Consider the following 21237-nt stretch of genomic DNA (forward strand, 5'->3'; position numbering starts at 1 on the left):
GAAATGGGGGAAATTATATAGGAGCTAGGAATTCTGGGAATTATGTGTGTGTTCCAATCTTTTGAATTTGTATACCTCTAGATTTCTTTCCTTGGAAACTTCAAACACACTAATTGGAGCAATTTTTCCACTAGCACCAAATCTCTGAGAGCTTACCTTTAAGCATTATTTTATTCTCAGGTAGGAGGAATTCCTTGAAGTTCTTAGGCTGGAAGTCACTCTGCCATCGAAAATGCTTCAGGGCAACTTATTACCTACCTTACCTGTTCTTGCCAACACTGAGAGAGGCTGGCTCCGTGAGGCTGATGGGTGATGGGGAAGAGATAAATAAGTGAGATGGATCTTGTTCCTTAATATTTCTTTTTTTAAAGAACCAGTGGAGGTTAAGAGAAAATACATTATCTCATTAAGCAGTAGAGAACAAAATTCTAAAAAAGATGATTGTACTCTCTGACATACCCGTTTTTGAGATTCAAAGTGAAGTCTGTTTTGCTTTTTAGCTCATTATTCCTACTTCAAAGCCCTTTGCCGGAGTACACAGAAAACCTCATTTCTATTGTTTCCTATTCCCCGAGGGTCTTCCCGGTTCTTCTTAGGTGAACTTGTTCACCAGCCCCTGGATCAGGTGATCACACTTTTGCCTTGAAGTTTTCTTCTCAGCCACACCCTGTGATGGAATGTCTCTCTGTGTGCCAGACATTTTCTTTTCTGTACTTAAAGTATTTTTCAAAATTTCATCTCTTTCAAGGAATTTTCCTGGAGTGTTGGAAAAGGGTCATTCAGTATGCTATCTATCAAGTATACCTTATATGTACTTAATTTTTACCTTTGATAACTTCATTCCTTTTTTCCCTCTTTTACCTTATAACAGATATCAAGAGTTGATTTGATTTATCTTGACAAGAATTTGGTGGAGTTAGACAGAATGGCACAGGTTTTTGTTTGTTTTTTTTTTAATTTCCCCAATACATTATTTTTTTTTTCCTATGGTACAGCATGATGACCTAGTTACACATACATGTATGCATTCTTTTTTCTCACATTATCAGGCTCCATCATAAGTGACTAGACATAGTGCCCAGTGCTACACAGCAGGATCTCATTGATAATCCATTCCCAAGGCATTCGTCTGCATCTATTAACTCCAAGCTCCCAATCCAAACCACTCCCTCCGCCTTCCCCTTGACAACCTATTCTCTAAGTCCATGATTTTCTTTTCTGTGGAAAGGTTTGTTTGTGCCATATATTAGACTCCAGATATAAGTGATATTATATGGTATTTGTCTTTCTCTTTCTCACTTACTTCACTCAGTATGAGAGTCTCTAGTTCCATCCATATTGATGCAAATGGCATTATTTTGTTCTTTTTATGGCTGAGTAGTATTCCATTGTGTATATATACCACATCTTCCTAATCCAATCATTTGTCGATGGACATTTGGGTTGTTTCCATGTCTTGGCTCTTGTGAATAGTGCTACAATGAACATGCAGGTGCATGTGTCTTTTCCAAGGAAAGTTTTGTCCGGATATATGCCCAAGTGGGATTGCTGGGTCATATGGTAGTTCTATATATAGTTTTCTAAGGTACCTCCATACTGTTCTCCATAGTGGCTGTACCAGCTTGCATTCCCACCAACAGTGCAGGAGGGTTCCCTTTTCTCCACACCCCCTCCAGCATTTGTTATTTGTGGACTTATTAATGATGGCCATTCTGACTGGTGTGAGTTGGTATCTCATGGTAGTTTTGATTTGCATTTCTCTAATAATCAGGGATGTTGAGCATTTTTTCATGTGCTTGTTGGCCATCTGTATATCTTCCTTGGAGAAATGTTTATTCAGGTCTTTTGTCCATTTTTCCATTGGGTTGGCTTTTTTGCTGTTGAGTTGTATAAGTTGCTTGTATATTTTAGAGATTAAGCCCTTGTCAGTTGCATCATTTGAAACTCTTTTCTCCCATTCTGTAAGTTGTCTTTTTGGTTTCCTTTGCTGTGTAAAAGCTTTTCAGTTTGATAGGTCCCATTGGTTTATTTTTGTTTTTATTTCTGTTGCTTTGGGAGACTTTTTTTACCTGAGAAAACATTTGTAAGGTTGATGTCAGAGAATGTTCTGCCTATGTTTTCTTCCAGGAGTTTGATGGTGTCTTGTCTTATATTTCAGTCTTTTAGCCATTTTGAGTTTATTTTTGTGCATGGTGTGAGGGTGTGTTCTAGTCTCATTGTTTGCATGCAGCTGTCCAGGCTTCCCAGCAATACCTGCTGAAAAGAATGTCTTTTTCCCATTTTATATTCTTGCCTTCTTTGTCAAAGATTAATTGACCATAGGTGTCTGGGTTTATTTTTGGGTTCTCTATTCTGTTCCATTGGTCTGTGTGTCTATTTTGGTACCAGTACCACACTGTCTTGATGATTGTGGCCTTGCAACATTGCCTGAAGTCTGGGAGAGTTATGCCTCCTGCTTGGTTTTTGTTTCTAGAATTGCTTTGCTTTGGCAATTCTCGGTCTTTTGTGGTTCCATATAAATGTTTGGATTGTTTGTTCTAGTTCTGTGAAAAATGTCATGGGTAATTTGATAGAGATTGCTTTGAATCTGTAGATTCCTTTGGGTAGTGTGGAGAATGGCATAGGTTTTGAGTGAACGGATTCTAATATCAAATAGACCAGTGTTTGCATATTAGTAAGTACTAAGTTCTCAAAGCTTTTGCCTCCTTATCATCGAATCGAGAATAAGAATCATACTTCCTGTGTAGCTTTGTGAGGATTAGAGGAGAAAACATTGGGTATGAAGCCTGACATAAAGTAAGCATCTTATTTCTGTAAGAGAAATAATGCTTGACCTAGCTGGTCACTTGATCTCTTAGAGTCTCAGTTTCTTTCTGTCTAAAATAAGGATATAATCATTGATATGCCAGAAAATGTTAAATTGCTGATTCTGCAGCTAGAGTTGGGCAGAAGTCCTTATTTGCAGCATTTGACAATTTCCATGGTAATTACTACCCCCATGGCCAGTTTTAAACTACCAACATGATGTTACTTGGTGTGGAGCTGAGAATAGATGTGCACAGTTGTCTTAGCCTTCCACAAAGGATATTTATATTCACATGCGATGATATTTGTGAAAGGACTTAGCGTAATAGGCATTGATTAAGTGTTACTTTAATTTTGCTTAGAAAAGTCCTTTAGGAGTTCCTGTCGTGGCTCTCTCAGAGGTTAACAAATCCGATTCGGAACCATGAGGTTGCGGGTTCAATCCCCGGCCTTGCTCAGTGGGTTGAGGATCTGGCGTTGCCGTAAGCTGTGGTGTAGGTTGCAGACATGGCTTGGATCCCACATTGCTGTGGCTTTGGCGTAGGCCGGTGGCTACAGCTCTGATTCGACCCCTAGCCTGGGTACCTCCATATGCCGCCGGAGCGGCTCTAGAAAAGGAAAAAAAAAAAGTCTTTTAGATGGGTGGAATTTGTTCTGTGACAGAGAAAGCAGATAAAATGTTTTCTTCTCCATGACATTTAGAGAATTACAACAGTAAATACCCAGAGCGGCTAGGCAGACAGCACCAATGCACAAATGGAACAGGAGGAACCCAGTGGGGCATCTAAGAGAGATCTCGCGGGTACTTTCCCAGTGTTCCGTATCTCAGAAAAGATGCTGCCGCTTTCTCACAGTCACTGGGGGTAACACCCTTGGAGTCTTCTTGGACTCACCTCTTTCTTTCACACCCTGCTTCCAATCTTTCTGCAAGATCTACCTTTGAGATTTACTTTGACCACTATTCACCCTCTCTACCCTATTGCTCCAGCCCGAGCCACTTTTACTGCCTCCCTGCTGCTCTCCCCACAGCGGCCAGAACATCTTTTTAAAGTGAAAGGTAGCTCTCATGATTCCCAGCCCCCTTTTCTGATCTCCTTATTCACATCATTTTTTGTGTATTGATTTTTTATTGATTCTTTTTATGGCCACACTTGTGGCATGTGGAAGTTCCTGGGCTAGGGGTCCATTTGGATCTGCATCTGTGACCTATGCCTCAGCTTGTGGCAATGCTTAATTGGATCCTTAACCCACTGAGCAAGGCCAGGGATTGAACCCATGTCCTCGCAGAGGCAATACTATCCTTAACCCATTGGGCCACGGTAGGAACCCCTCTCTATTGATTCTTTAGAAGCCAGGCACAGACACTTTCTAGAGCCATCACTCTTGCTCTTCCTTCTTTCCCGAGATCCTTGCATATTATGGCTTCATAAGGCTCTTGATTCAAAGTTGCCTCTTCAGAGGCCTTTCCTGACCACTCAATTTAACAAGCTCCCCACATGTCTCTGCCCTGTGGACCTGCTTTCTTTTCTTTTTATAGACTTAGTACTGCTTGACATTAGAGTTGATGTGAACCCACTTATTTAAGATCTAGCTGCTCTAATCAGTATAAACCTTCCGAGGGCAGAGACTTCATTTTCATCACTGGTTTCCTCACATAGGAGTTTTCCTGGCATGTAGAAGGCACTCAATAAATAGTTATTTAATGAAGGGATGAAATCATAAATGTGCCATGTGTTGAAGAAAAATTCCTTAATTGTTGAGTGCTGACATCTGTATCTGTTCATAAGATCAAGTTTGTTAATTGTTAGGTAAATATTCTCTTTATTAATTATTGCCCAGTTGATCTATCAGATTTTGAATGTATTAAAATATCCCATTGTGGTTGTGGTTTTGTTAATTTCTCCTTATAATGACAGGCATTGTTTGCTTTAAGGAATAGTGTTAGGCACCTGCTGGCTCAGGATTGTTTTATATCCCTAGTGAATTATTCATTTTATCTTTAAATATATGGCTATCTCAATCCCTAATAATACTTTTTGTCTTTAATATTGTTCTTACTATTTAATAAAGCTATTCCATATTTGGTCGGTATTTCTCTTTTCTCTTATTTTAAACTATAGTCAAGTTTAATCATTAGTGCTTTTGTGATTATATATTTGGACTTATTTTTATTATCCTGTGTTTTCTACTTTCTGTGATTTTTTTTAAGCTCTCGCCTTCATTTTCTGCTATTAAATTGAGTTTTCCTTAAATTCTTTTTTTCTGCATATTTTGGGTTGGGAAGTTACACATTTTATTCCTCTTTTCATCATTAGTCTTAATGTATTGACTTAATGAAGATAATCAGTATCTATGACCCCAGGTAGTACATGGGACTTGGAACTCTAATTATCTTCCTCCTACTTTTTATCGTATTAACTGGTATGTTAGATCCATCCTGTTTTTTTTTTTTTTTTTAAATTTTTTTTAAGATCCATCTTATTTTTTATTTTGTTCTTTTCTCTTTTTTGTCTTTTGAGGGCTGCACCTGTGTCACATGGAGGTTCCCAGGCTAGGGGTCAAATTGGAGCTATAGCTGCCGGCCTACACCACAGCTGACAGCAACGCCAGATCCTTAACCCACTGAGCAAGGCCAGGATCGAACCGGCAACCTCATGGTTCCTAGTCAGATTCGTTTCTGCTGAGTCACGACGGGAACTCCCCATCTTGTTTTTAAAGCCCACTTCGTCATTGTGTTTATATAGTCAATGCTCATTTAGATTTGACTTGTTTACTGGTTTCTTTACTCATTATTACTTTTAGCTTCCCACTCCATTTGGCTATTTTCCATTCTTCCGTAAGTTCTCTACGCTCTTTAGCAGCTTTTTTCTTTTCAGGAATTGTGTATAAGTAGGTGTGGGCTCACATCCTCGGGAGTTTCCCAGGTGAAATTTGAACCTCCTCCTGCCCCCTCATACTCAGAGGGGAGGGATCAAAGAAAGAAGCAGACTAGATTGATACGTGGCAGTTAGTAAGAAAAGGAATTTACATCTGAGGCTTGTGTTGGGTGGCTGCAAGATGAATGGATCTCTGCACCCACCAACCAGAATCTCAGAGGGGTGAGTCACATAGACAGTCCAGATGGTCTCAGAAACACATTGCTTCTCAAGGCTGTGTCCCTGAAGTAGCTCCTAGTGTGGGAACAGGGGTCCAAACAAAGGTATGTTTTAAGGACAGGGAAGGGGGTGAGGAGCCTCCAACTCAAGGTCACGTCCTCTCAGTGACCTCTTGCATCAATAGGAAATCTTTCTGGTCTTTTTTTGGAGAGTCTTTGTACGGCACGGTGATTTTTGAGTAGTAGTTAAGTTAGGTATAGAAGATTGTACCTAACTTTGCCCATTGAAGACACTATTTTATTCTGATTTATTGATAAGAAGTCTTCTTTCCGTCTAGTTGTTCTTTTTTAGGTAAGCTATCTTTCCTTTCTGGTTATTTTAAAACAGATCTCCCTTGCCTTCCTGTTTTTACAGTTCTTTGCTGTCTAAGCTTGGACATACAGAACTTGGTTTGCCTCCCCAACCTGAGGGCTTTAGTTTGTATTTAATTCTGGATAATTCTTATCTTTCAGATATTTCTTTCTTTATTCTGTAATACTGTCTTCATAAAATCTTATTAAGTGTATTATAGTCTCCAAGCTTCTCTTTTTTTCATAATTTCCTTTTTTCTTCCCTCTCCATTACATTTTGGATAGTTTTCTCAGATCTTTCATATAGTTCTCTTCAACTCTGTCCAGTCTACACTTTAAGTCATCCATTGAGGGTTTTTTTGACTGTGCTCATGGCATGTGGAAATTCCTGGGCCAGGGTTCAAACCCATATCCTAACAGCAGCATGAGCCACTCCAGTGGCAGCACTGGATCCTTAACCCACTGGCCACAAGGGAGCTCCAGTCATCCATTGAATTTTATTTTATTTTATTATTATTATTTTTTTGCTTTTTAGGGCCTCACCTGTGGCATATGGAGGTTCCCAGGCTAGGGAGGAGCTATAGTTGCCGGCCTACACCACAGCCACAGCAACACCAGATCTGAGCCACATCTGTGACCTACACCACAGCTCATGGCATGCCAGATCCTTAACCCTCTGAGCAAGGCCAGGGATCCAACCCGAAACCTCATGGTTGTTAGTCGGATTCGTTTCCGCTGCGCCATGATGGGAACTCCATCCATTGAGTTTTAAATGTCAGTAACCAAAATTTTTTTTTTAATTTCCAGAAGTTTCACTTGGTTCTTTTTCAAATCGATTTTATTGTTGTATGCTCTTCAATATTATAATCTCTTTAATATTGTTGGATTATTTCTGCTGGAGTGGTGCAAATTCTTCAAACTATTTGGTCTGCTAACTCTCTCTCATTGTGGTGTGTTTCCTTGAGTTATTTCTAATTGTTAACTATGAATGCATTCTTAGGCAATCTAGTGTGCCCTGGATTGAGTATTAGTGTTTCTGCAGAGAGGCTTTGCATTTGCTTTTGTTGAGGTCCTAAAATTAGCTTAGGGGCTATTTTTTTTTTTTTCCGCTTTGAGTTCCTGCACCTGGAAGTTAGTACAACTCCTACTAACCCTTCTATATTAAAGTTTCAACCTACCCTCAGGAGATTTATTCCCCCAATTAGAAACACAGACAGATGGCATACCTTCGTGCCAATTTTCTAGCTTGGTGTCAGGAATTTTTCCTGGTCCTTGTTTTACTGATAGGACTTGGCTTTAAACAAGGTACTCTCCTTTAGTTCTTTGATGCAGAAAGGCTGACACTATGAAAAATATTCCCACAGGAGCATTAAAATCTTAGCACCCAAACCCTAGATCAGGATCTGATACCTTCTTTTGTTGCCGTGGTGACAACTGAAGTTTACTTTTGGTTTGAGTTCCTTTTTTTTTTATTTTAGGCACTTGGGAGATTTCCCTTTATTTTTATTATTTGAGCTTGACTCTTTATGAAAAAGGGAATTTTTGTCTTGTGGGGGAGTGTCTTCCTTGTCAGATTAGTCTGCCATGTTGCTGAAAGCTCACTTCTCATATCATCATACTTTTGCTTGCTTCTGTATTCTTTTCCCATGTCCAAATTTCTCCCATTAAAATTTTTTATTTATAGTAAAATATCTGCCTACAAGTAAAACTCAAGGCCCAGATAATTGCTCAGGAGAGCTTTACCAAGTATTTATGCAAAAATAATCACAATTCTACAAAACTACTTCCTGGCAATAGAAAAAAAAGGAGGGGACACTTTCCATGAGGCTACCATAACCCTGGTGGTAATATCTGATAAGGATAATGCAGGGAAAGAAAAATATAGGTTAACTTCCCTTATAAATCTAGATGCAGAAATTCCAAATGAATATTAACAAATCCATTCAGCAATATATAAAAAGGAACATGTAATGACCAGATTACTTTTATTCAAGGTTAAGATTAATTTAACACTAGAAAATAAAACACAATCTTATCAGTAAATAAAAGAAAAATCACATGGTTGTCTTAATAGGTGTGTTTGACATAGTTGTATATCCATTCATCGTCAAATAAGGAAACTAGCAAACCCTAGGAATATACAATAATCTAAAAGAAAAAATCTTCAAAAACTACTCATCATCTTTGATCTAAAATTGAAAAAATCTTCAAAAACAGTAATCTTCATCTTTAAAAGAAAAAAATCATCAAAAACTGTAATCATCATCTTTGATGGTTAAGCTAACTTTTTTTTTCCATTGAAATTGCAATCAGGATGAAGATGCATAAGGAAATTTAGGCATAAAAGCATAAGGGAAATTTAACTCTAGTGCGTATCGATACCAATGACTCAGTTTTCACTTGCAATATTATTTCCTTGTGCCTTCTCTTTTTTCCTGATCAGTTTACATCAATTTGTCTATTTCAGGGAAACAGTCTCTAGGTGTTTTTTGTTTATTTGTTTTTTTAATGGCCGCACATGTGGCATATGGAAGTTTCCAGGCTGGCGTCGAATCAGAGCTGCAGCTGGTGGCCTATGCGAGAGCCACAGCCATGCAGGATCTGAGCCATATCCGCAACCTACACCACAGCTTGCGGCAACACCAGATCCTTAGCCCACTGAGCAAGGTCAGGGATCAAACCTCCATCCTCACGAACACTCTGCCTAGTTCTTAACCTGCTGAGCCACAATGGGAACGCCTATTCTTTTAATTTTATAGCTGTTCTGCTAATGAAGCCAGTGAGCTACAATTTCCATATTTGATGACATGATGAAGTAACTTTTCCATTGTATGCCTCCTCCTCCATCTGTTTCTTTTTCTCCTCCTCTTCCTCTTTCTTTCCCCTACTTAACCCTTTATCTCCCTCCTGCCTTCATCCTCTTATTCCTGACCCTTTTATAAAAAATAATTTCTGACTCAGAGAACAAAGATTTGTTAGACACCTCCAAAAGTTTGTTTGGAAGTAGCTGTTACTTCTGCATTGTGTAAATGAAGATCAAGAAGCCAAAGAGCTTCTTTCTTCAAGACCTTCGCAGGTAGCAGAGGAGGGATTCCAGTCCAGGTATTTCTACGTCCAACGTCATGACTGTAGACTAACCCAGCAGTGTTTCCTGGACCTGTATGAATATACGAAATAGAACAGAAACACGACTGAAGGCCTTGGTTGGAGGTTTAAGAGTACAACTTACATGGATTTCTGGGAGGCTGCAGCTCTGTTGGAAGAAAAATGCAGAAATTTAAACATAACTTGACTGCAACGTGTTTTTCGTACTATGACTGTTTACACTTGAGAGTGTTGTCCTCACCCCTCTTCCTTCTTGAACACATTAACACAGCAGCGATGTGAGCGCACTGTACAGATGCGGGTGGTTGTGGAGAGAGCAGGTCTATGGCTATTGAACTTTGATTTCCTTCTTGCCTTTCCTGGGCTGTTTTCCTTAAATATGAAGACCAGGGCACTGCAATGAATTGGTTATTCTGTTAGGCTCTCTCCTGACCTAAAAATTAAGGGTCGTAAGGCAAGACAGTTCTTTTGGATCTATTCTATATATATTTAGCAAGAGTTAATAGAAATAATATTCTTCAAAAGAGATGATTTTAGGAGTCCCTGCTGTGGCACAATGGTTAAGATGATAAGTCCTATATAATTAACCTAAACTTGCGAATTAGAAGTGTTTTCCCTGAAAGAGAGAGTAGTGATGTGAAGGCATGTCCTGAAACAGTAACCACCTTTAAATTTGTGTACAAAGGATAATTTCTTGGCCTATTATTCTGTTTAAATAGGCTCACATATTCATGTTGGTTTTACCAGTTGTAGGGGATCAGAAGACCTTCCCTGCAGAATACTTTGTGTGACTTGTACTCTTGGGAAAAATGAAGGGAAGGGTATTTTGGAACAATGATTTTCTTTTTCTAGAGGAAGACTTAACACTCTACCCTGTGTTTCAGTTCTGTCTGGAAAGGAATAACTGGCATTATTATTTTTTAAAAGGGGTTTTCCTTGAGAAGTGTCACATGTCTCTGCACTTAAAAACCTGCACCAATTTGTTTTGATGAAGTTCTAGTGTCAGCAGGAAAAGACTTGCAGATGTTATATAGGACTCTCATTTACAGATGCCTGAGCATACATGGCATTTTTGAGGGTGCTTCTTTTGGGTACTTGTAACTTGTGTTAAGATGCTCATATTTTGCTTGAACAGTGAGGTTATTAAAGTGAAGTGAATGAAGTTTGTGCTTGTGTTTTCTTAGGTTAATCCTGAAACTTTAGTTCCCACAGTCATGGTTCCTGATAAATAAGAAAACTGGGGAAACTAGAAGTTGCTGTGTTATCCAATTGATCAATAACTCATCAGGGGAGAAGCAAATTTGACCCCTTCTAGCGATGAAGTCAGGCTGAGAGACAGGACAGATGAATTTCAGCAGAACTGACCATAAGCAAAAGATAAATAATGAAGGGAGTCCCTTTTAATACTAATTCTGATAATAAAAGTTGACAATAACCTAAAGGAAAAACATCCTAGACACCTGAAATGAAAGCTTTCAGTGTAGAAGAGATTTGGATGTTGGCTCAGACACAGGATCCCAGTTGTTTTAATACTGAGGATGTTTATGCAAAACTTTTAAAGATTTTTACAGCAATTTTCGTTCTTTTCTCCAATGTTGTTGTCTACCTCCTGCTGGTCTGCCTCAATTGATAGAAGTGTCTTCCTTGGTTAACTTGTTTGTCCCTTTATTTATACTCACAACTTTTGGATCAACCTAATAGTAGCTCTATGTCTTCCTTAAATGCTTAGTAAAAAAAAAAAAAAAGAGTGACATCATCTTTTAATGCAGCCTCTATCTTCTAGCATATATTGTAGAAGAAAAGGAAAGAAACTTATATTTCATAAGAATAAATACTCTGCCACGTGCTCACGTGCATTTTCTCACTTAACTCTCACAATGTTGGTTCTTTGTATCCCCACCTTACAGGTGAGAAAAGTAACGCTGGGTGCCTAGGAAATTTACCTGTCACTAGCATCATGTTATTTCTGTTGGCCAATTTAGTAATGCTCTGTTTCTATGATATAATATTTGCAACATTTCTCATTTTATAATTCAACGTTAAATGATATGACCATCTCACAGAACTGAGGAATACCTGGACAGAAATGTTCATGCAAGTTGTTTATTCAGGCCGTGAAGAGAAAACGTATTCTAGGACCGAAGAACTGGATGTAAACTCTGTGATGGCGTCCATGACATTAAGGGTCCGGCCAGTTTCCTGCATGAAGAATAAATGTATACCATTAAGCGTAGCTTAGGAAATTCCCGCTGTGGTATAGTGGGTTAAGGATCTGGCATTGCTGCAGTTGTGGTGTGGGTTGGCCTGGGAACTTCCATATAATACAGGTGTGGCCAAAAAAAAAAAAAGAAAGAATGAAAAAAAGAACAGCTCACAACTCTTGCTTGACTTCTTGAATCAGCTGGTGGAATCCTATGGATTGAATTCAAGCATGGTAAGTATATACCAACGTGCAGGGTTAATGGACATTTTGAAATGAGCAAGTTATGTTGTTTTCTCATTTGCATGGTGAAGTGGAGAGTGAGAAAGGGAAAAACAAGGTGCACCTATAATGTTTCAACATTACAAGTAGGTTCAGTAAAGATTTGGATAAACTCGAAGATGATGGATCTATAACCAATACGTCTGTAAGAAGTTAGGGCTGTTGTGGTTGATGTTTTAAGACAGCGTTTTTTGAAGGAACTAAACATTTTGTGTAGAGTTATCTGATGCCGTTTCTAGAAAGAGTTGGAGTGTTGTTCTCATCCTTACTGATATCTGCTGTGCTCTTCGTGTTTGAACTATGGATTTCCTTTTGGGCTTAGCTCTCTCAGGCAGTCTCTAAACTTTCCTTTTATCATGCTTCCTGACTGATGGATCTAATAGTAATATCAAAGCAGATAATGTAAATATACCCTTAGTAAAACTTCACCCCTGGGATGGGATCAGTTTTTTCCTGTTACCATTGACTTATGAAGATCCTGGTATACTTACTACTGACAACCTCCAGTGGTCTTAACATGTGTAAAGCACATGACATGAGAGCTCAGATATGGCTGAATAAAGGCTGTTTAAAAAGAGTGTCATTGGATATAAGGGAACTTAGTCACAGTATTTAGTTTTAATGAGAACCAATTGAGCAACAGCATTAAATATTTTTTAAAGCTATAACAGTACTTAGGTCAGTCGTGGTATCTGCCTCATTTCCAGGCCTTTTTAAATGAATCTTGTTCATTTATAGTCACTGCTTGAAGAGCAGCCCTTTGCAGCCTCATTTTCTTCTACTCACCCTCTCATCCTGCAACAGCGCAAGGAGAGGGACCTGGTTTAAGGGCAGAGAATTCGTAGATGGTGATGTGTCATGACTAGCTGATTCTCTCTCAGGAATTTAAGCTGGAAAAAGTGGACAGAATTACGTATATAATTACAAGTTAAAGGAATATGTATACCTTGAACACTTGTGGATCTTGAGACTAAGTATTTAAGTTCAGTGGTATCAGTCCTCCATTTTATTTATCAGCTTTAATTAGAGTGTTTAAAGAGTATATACTGCATAAATGAACCTTTCCACAGAAAGGAAACTCTTGGACTTGGAGAACAGACTTGTGGTTGCCAAGGGGGAGGGGGAGGGCGTGGAATGGACTTGGAGTTTGGGGTTCATAGATGTAAACTATCGCTTTTGGAGGATAAGCAATGAGATCCTGCTGGATGGCACTGGGAACTCTATCTGGTCACTTGTGATGGAGCATGACAGAGGGTAATGTGAGAAAAAGAATGTGTGTGTGTATATATATATATATATATATATATATATGTTCGTGTGTGTGTGTATGACTGGGTCATTTTGCTGTACAGTAGAAAATTGACAGAACACTGTAAACCAACGATAATGGAAAGAAATAAAAATCATTAAAAAATGGAGTATAAAAAACTTTGTAAGAAATGCAAACATAGGACAATAGGGTCAGTATTATAAGCAAGCAAGTGGACGATTTCTAGGTTCTGCTAGAAACTGCAACTGGTTCAACAGTAATGCAGTCTGTGTTCCCCAGGGAAGCATTTCAATTTTCAGAACTGGTCAAACTTATAACTGAGGCTTAGGGTGTGGAAAGGATAGAACCACCATTTTCTAACTGTGAATACATGTGTCTGTGTGTAATATCCAGTTCATCCCTAGAGATGCTAATTATTCTTTAAGAATGTGGTAATGAGGTGAAACATTCTGTGTGCCGTCAGGAGTCATAGATCATATTTCGTATCACTCATTTAAATCAGAGCATTCATTTTCATTACAAGATAGAGTCAGCGATAGAAACAGAGGCAAACTATGGGGAAAATAAAGTTTAGCAAGTACGGACAGTAAGCCACACAATAGTTGGCTCTTAGAATGCTGACCTCATTTACTTGTAGCCAGACTTGTTGAAAGATGACTAGCAGAAGAAAAACAAAAATCCCCTCTGTAGTGCAATATTCATGTTAATAGCCCTTAGCAAGGAAAAAACATAAATTTCAAGTTAAATGCCATAAAAGATAATTCTTTTGAATGCAGTGTCAGGCCAGTGGGGAGAGAGGGGTCATAGTGTCCACTTTTGTATTATTACTCCTCAACATTCATTTACCGAACACCTGTCATGTCAAGATATAAATGAAGAAGTAGACTTCGTTCAGAAAGGTTACGGTGTGTGTAACCAAGAGCTAGGGACAAATCTCATAGGTGAGAGTAAGCTGCATCCTACGTTTAATGAATGTGTTCATGCTCTGACTTGTGTTTCATCTTTCTCCTCCTCCGTCTGCCTCAGTCATAGATTAGAAGACAGGCTGGAAAAAATAAGACCTTTCAGAGGAGAGGGCTGATTGGTTTGACAGGCAAGCACCTGTGGAAATGAGTAGGTGAAGGTGGCTTAGGCTGCTGGCACCACCTCTGACAAGAGAAAAGCAGGAAAGTAGGCAGGTAAAGCCTGATAGTTTGTATTCAGGACAGTGATGGAATTGAGTGCATGTTCTTATGCTGCACCTGCCACTTGAATGAGTGAGTGAACAAGCAAAATTAAGGGTTTCGGTTTTATAAGTTAATGCAAAATGTAGCATATCTAAGTCTTTAAGAAATTAGGGTGTTAGGTACTACTCTCAAAGTGAAAATGGCTGGTACGAGTTAATGGAAAAAACATAGGCTTTGGAGACAGAAAGACATGAAGACATGGATTAATCTATTATATGATAGAAAAGATGAAAGGAGATACAATTTGTAAAATATCTAGCACATGGAAGGTTATAATCCTAAAAGATTTATTATTTTTGTCTTCAATAACAATTATAACTAGTATAATCTTAAATTTGATTCTTGAGAGAAATTTTATGTAGTATTTCCTATGATATCATTGTTGCTAAGAACACCCTGTCCATATACTTTGGGAGTGAAGAGACTTTCTCAGTGAACTGTAAGAATTTATAACATGTGCTAGGTGAAAGTATAGTCTAATTGCCGAGAAATCATTAGCTTGTCAAATGAGAAGTAACGGGGTAAGGCAGACGAGGCTTGGTCGTTAAGGGATGTGTGTGGGCACCTGTATTAGTTAGCTTTTGCTGTGTGACAAATTATCCCGAAACTTATTAGTGTTTTTAAACAGTAATCATTTAATAAAGTTCATAGTTCTGTGGGCCAGCAGTTTTGGTGGAGCTCAGCTGGGGGGGGTTCTTGTGGTCTTGGCTGGTTTCATTGGTGTGTCTTTGATAAGCTGCTTAGTCAGCTAGGATCTGGCTACTCAAGTATGATTTCAGGGGGGATGGCTTGTTCTGCTCCTTGTGGCCTTCCATCCTCCAGGATGCTAACCTAGGGTTCTTCCAAGAGATGTGAGGGGTTATAAGAGACTGAAGGGGAGTGTGCAGATGCCCTTAAAAGTCTACTCTTGGAACTGGCATACGGTTACTTCTGTCACATTTTGTTGGCCAAAGCAAGTAACAAGGCCCATCTAGATTGGGGGTGGGGAAGTAGGCTTTGACTCCTGGTGGAAAGCAGAGTCACATTGCAGCGGGCGTGCGTGTGGCCATTTTTGCAAAGTGCTACAGCAGGGAAGGGAGTTCTGGTAGATTTTATGAGGAGAGCAAAAGATCTTGAGAAGAAACTCCAAGAGACTGGTTCCACCTAACGCAACAGTTTTCGCAACAGAAATGTTTAGAAAGGCCCTAAAGGGTGATGTAGAACTTGATGGGAACTCTGAATTCCAAAGAAAGGTGCAGATGAGGACTTGAATTTTTTCAGAGAGAATATATGTTTAAGGTAAGGTAAGCTTTTCTGTAGATAAAAGAAATTAATTTTAGAGAGAAAAGAAATTATAAAATGTTGAAGACAACAGCTGAGTAATTGCAATATGGAGAAAGTCAAGTGGACTGTATAAATGTTAAAAAAAAAAAAAGATAAACGGAACACACAAAGAAAAAAAATTCAGATCCTGTCCAAAAATATAAATATGACATATAGCTATGTGTGACTTTTTTTTCCCTATAGAAATGCAGTGCTTTTGTTTTATAAGGCAGTAAGTTCCATTTTAGGATACCCAAATGCAAACAGGAATTTCTGAGAAATCTGATCTTTTTACCCTGTCAACAGGATGAGGGTGGAGGGGGAGAAGTTACGTGTCTTCAGCTCTGCAAACGGCCTCTCGTTCTGACAGTGTGGGGCTATGCTTTACCCTTTACTCTTTACGTATACTCTTTGTGTGCCATCACTAATGTTCTTTCACTTCTACCATGGAGCACTCATTTGGCAGTAACTCCGACTCCATTCCAGCTGATTAAGCAGGAAACGAAAATACAAGGAACATTTAAGGGCAGGACCTTATGAAGGCAGCATTTATGGTCCCCAGACCATTAGTTAAAGGCAATAGGATCATGCCAGACCCAGCTCAGCCCAGGCCTTCTTATTAGCTCTCACTTCTATCTTGGTGCAGGTAGCAGTTTTATGTTACTCCAGAGAAGAGCTGGATGCTGGGCTATGCCTGGCAAACAAAGGCTAAATAGAAATTTCAGGGACTGAGAGCCCAGGACTCCATTATAACCTAACTATACAAATTCACTTTGGATATAAGATTTAGCAGTGTGTTCTTGGGATACGAATTGTCTCTTTAAATAGATTTAAGTGACTGGTGTTACATGAGTGCCAAAAGAAGCCCTTAGCACTGCAGTGTTTGAGAATGCTGACTCTCTTGCACCATGGCCAACAGGCTAACGCAGTTAAGGTTCTCTGCGAAAGAGTGGAGGAATCAGCAAGATTTGGCAGGTAATCTCAGGTGCTTCTTTACCCTGACCAGGCAAGCTAAGTGTCTAGGCTGGGGCTCCCATCCAGGTGCCAGGAGCAGCTAATTTTAGATTTTTTTCCGCAAAACCTCATAAACTTCTGTCAGCTAATTCATATTCTTTGGGACACTGCTGATGAAGCTTATGACTGCAGTTTAGAGTTTAATTCCAAGTTCTTGGGACTTTCCAAGAAGTGACATCAGACTGGGCCAGTGCCTCCAGCAGGCTTTGTAGAGCTTTCTTGGTGGCATCCTGTTCCAACACTGGCCTTTCCGAAGATGGGCACTTTGTGCTGCCTGTGCTTGAAGGTGTGTATCAATGGCTGAAATTTATTTGGGGCACTGCCTCCATGGTTCTCTTGCCTGCTCGAAATTAAACTTTTGAGAAGTAATATAACCACAGTATGGAAAGTTTAGAAAATAATGAAAATATAAAGTTGAGAAATTGCTAGCACTCTGGCATAGCCATTATCATTTTTTGATAGATTTAGCTAGACCCTTTCCACATATGATTTCTTTATGAATATAACTGTGACTTGAACGTCAGTATCAGGTGTCATAAGCACCTCCTTGTGTTTTGACATACATGTGACATATTCTGCAGAGCTGATTTCATTGAATGCATGTAAAAAGATGTAGTTAGTCTTTTACAGTGGATTTGTAGGTCCCTTCTATTTTTTTTTTTTTCTTGTTTCTAAAGAGGGGCTGTAGAAACACAAAGGTGCTGACAGACTTCCTTCTGAGGTTTTGAGTATTTGCCTGGCAGAGATTCCCAAAGCAGAACCTCTGACAAAGAGAACACACATCTTTATAACTCAGCGCATATAGCCACATTGCTTTTCCCCTTTATAGGCCTTTATAAATTCTATTCTTGAGATTTGTCTTCTATGCAGGCATCTTGTGTACTAAGAAATGTAACAACAGACCAAAAGCAATTATGCCTCTGCTCCTTTGCTTTACTTCTTTGCTTTTGCTTCTTTGCTTTCTACTTAATTTCTACTTTTGTTTGGCTTAAAACAGCAATAGCAACAACAACAAAACTCAAAACCAAACACCCCCCCCCCGTCTTTTGGAAATGTGGCTTTTGCTTAATTTCTCTAGATTCAGTATCTCTTGGAGTCCAGGGACCCTTGTACTCTAGCCCCTGTCTCAGAGACCCCACCAAGATCCTGATCATCATTGAGGGTGAAGGAGAAGGAATTCGAATAGTCTATGGGAATGCATGTGTGAGAAGCCGCTCAAAGTCATGTAAAGAATTGGAAATTATCATCCCTCTCAGTGCTTTAATGATTTTATAGATGATATTCTATTTTTGTCACACTTTCACTTTTTAACTTGTTATTTCATTGTCAAACAGGTATTTATTAACATTTTATGTGGTATATATGTTTTTCAGGTAGTTTGGCTTACTAAAAATACATACTTTTAACTGACTGTTTAGATTTAGTCCCTGAGACTTGCAATAATTTTGGGCAAATGCATTAAGTTCAGGTTAATGCAATTCCTTCATTTCAACAGCTCTGCATTTGGAGCTGTTTTGTTGTGTTCTTAAGCACCATGCCAGAAACTGTTGATAGAGAGAGAGAATGCTCATATTTAGTAGCCTCTGATCTAGATGGGAACATGAATAAAGCTAGAGTATGATGCATTAAGTGCTCAGTCAGAATTATATTTTTAGTACGTACTATGGCGATACAGCTGCTAGAACAATTAATTTTCTCCAGGGGAGTAGAGAAGTCACAGAAAAAGAAGTCGTGCATGAGAAGGGTGAAGGACTTGAAGAATGATTAGGAAGAGAGAGTGGAGGGGTCATTCCAAGCAGAAGCACTGACACAAATCACTGATACTTCAACTGTCTGGTCTGAGAAATAATAAATAATCTGGAGTGGTGAAGAGAAAGCTAAGTGGAGGGGCTGGATTGAGGCTGCAGCAATGGGCAAGGGCTAAAGCATGGTGGGCCTTGAATGACAAGCCGACAGTTTTCAGTTTGGTTCTCTGGTAAGGAGGAGACATCAGATGGTTTGAAGTTGGAGGGTGATTTGACGAGAAGAATCCTTTAGAAGATAACTATCAAAACTGTAGGAAAGTCTAGGAAGCAGGAAACATAGTAAGGAGGTGACACCTGAGATTTTTAGGTGACAATGGAAATGGAAAGAAGAGAACAGATGCCCATGAAGCTTCATCACTGAGACTGATTTGAACTTCTGACCATTGGACATGGGAAGTAAGGGAGGTATAAAGATGACACCAGGCCACTGTTCTTAGTTTGGGTCACTGAGTATCTAGACAGTGATATGTTAATCACTGTTGGGAATTCAGGAGCAGAAATATATTTTTGGCATGAGAAGTAGAAAAGAAGTTTGTTTTTGGACATTGCAGTGGCCACTATTGGTTGCCTAGTCAATATTCATTTCCTATGTCCTTTCTCAAGAAAAGATGACCTTTATTTATGTTATTAGGATATATCATGGTTAGTCCAAGCAAGCAATTCTCAGCTAGTGGTGATTTTGCCCCCTGGGAAACACTTGGCAATGTCTGGAGGGAGACATTTTTGGTTGTCACAAGAGGTGAATGCTACTGGCAAATAGTAGATAGAGGCCAAGGATGCTGCTAAACATTCTACAATGTGTAGAATAGTCCCCTGCAAGAAAGAATTATATAACCTCAAATGTCAGTAGTTCCAAGATTGAGAAATTCTGTTCTAAACTAGGTATGACAGTCTCATTTCATTTGGCAGTGATTGCTTTAGGAATAAGCATGGATCTAAATCAATGGGACTTCTATAATGTTTTTTTTTTTTTTTCTCTTTGGGAAGTGAAACACTTCATTTATGGATGATGTTATGTTTGGATATCACACCTAGAATTGTTGCATCTGTCTTGCCATCAGCTTTAGGATAAATCAAGTATGCAGAGGAGGACAGAGCCAAGAAAACTGTGGAGAAAAGGATGCAAAGTCTTGATGGTGACTCCAACAGTGCATCCTACAGTGCCTGTAGCCTGCTCTATTTCTTGTTAGATGGGGCTGTAGTATATATATTTTTAATATTAACTGAAATATAGTTGACTTACAATGTTAGTTCCAGGTGTACAGCAAAGTGATTCAGTTATGTGTGTGTACATACACACAGACACACATATATATGTTCTTATAATATTCTTAGATATATAAAACATTTCTTCCATTATAGGTTATTACAAGATAGTGAATATAATTCTCTGTGCTATAAGTAGGTCCTTGTTGGTTATCTGTTTTATGTATTTGTGTGTGTGTTTTAATCCCAAACTCCTAATTTATCCTTCCCCCGCCCCTTTGGTAACCATAAGGTTGCTTTCTATGTCTGTGAGTCTGTTTCAGTTTTGTAAATAAATTAATTTGTATCTTTTTTTTAGATTTCACATATAATTTATATCATATTTTTCTTTCTCTGACTGGTTTACTTCACTTAGTATGATAATTTCTAGGTCCATTCATGTTGCTGCAAATGACATTATTTCATTCTTTTGTATGGCTAATATTCCATTGAATATTTGTACCACATCTTTATCCATTCATCTGTCAGTGGATACTTAGGTTGCTTCCATGCCTTGGCTATTGTAGATAGTGCTGTGAACACTGGGTTACGTGTATCTTCTCAAAATACATGTGCCCAGGAGCGGGATTGTTAGATCAGATGGCAGTTCTGTTTTTAGTTTTCTGAGGAAACTCCATACTGTTCTCCAGAGTCACGGCACCAGTTTATGTTCCTAACAGCAGTAGGAGGGTTTCTTTTTCTCCACACCCTCTTCAGCATTTCTTATGTGCGGATTTCTGGATAATGGCCATTCTGACCAATATGAGGTGATACATCATTGCAGTTTTGATTTGCATTTCTTATAATTAGCAGTGTTGCACATCTTTTCATAATGTCTTCTTAGATCTTCTGCCCATGTTTTGATTAGGTTGTTGTTGTTGTTTTTGATATTGATGAGCTGTTTGTATATTTTGGAGATTAATTCCTTGTCAGCCTTATCATGTGCAAATATTTCCTCCCATTCTTGGGTTGTCTTTTCATTTTGTTTATGATTTCCAGTGCAGAAGCTTTTAAGTTTAATTAGGTCCCATTTGTTTATTTTTGTTTTTATTTCCATTACTCTAGGAGATGGATCCCAAAAGATATTGCTATGATTTATGTCAAAGAGTGTTCTGCCTATGATTTCCTCTAAGAGTTTTATTGTTTCCAGGCTAACATGTACGTCTTTAATCCATTTTGGGTTTATTTTTGTGTGTGGTATTAGAGAATGTTCCAATTTCATTCTTTTATATGTAGACGTCCTGTTTTTCCAGCATCACTTTTTGAAGAGGCTATCTCTTCTCCCTTGTATATCCTTGCCCCCTTTTGTTGTAGACTAATTGACCATAGGTGCATGGGTTTATCTTTGGACTTTCTTCCATTCATCTCTATTTCTGTTTTTGTGCCAGAGCCATACTGTTTTGCTGACGTAAACTTTTTAGTATAGTCTGAAGTCAGGGAGCCTGATTCCTCCAGCTCTGTTTTGCTTTCTCAAGATGCTTTGGCTATTCAGGGTCTTTTGTGTTTTTATACAAATTTAATTTTTTTTTCTAGTTCTG

At 38.7% G+C, this 21237-nt stretch overlaps 1 protein-coding gene across 6 annotated transcripts in view; it reads left to right on the top strand.

Moving 5' to 3' along the window:
* The window catches only part of HMCN1 (hemicentin 1), a 491961-nt gene that overhangs the window by 18903 nt on the left and 451821 nt on the right, over positions 1–21237 (top strand). The window lies entirely within an intron of this gene.

The sequence above is a fragment of the Sus scrofa genome, chromosome 9 (assembly GCF_054392235.1).
Source record: "Sus scrofa isolate SSC_HxYL_T2T_F1_AM1 chromosome 9, Sscrofa_HxYL_maternal_Yorkshire_Landrace_v2.0, whole genome shotgun sequence".
NCBI classification, from domain to species: domain Eukaryota; kingdom Metazoa; phylum Chordata; class Mammalia; order Artiodactyla; family Suidae; genus Sus; species Sus scrofa.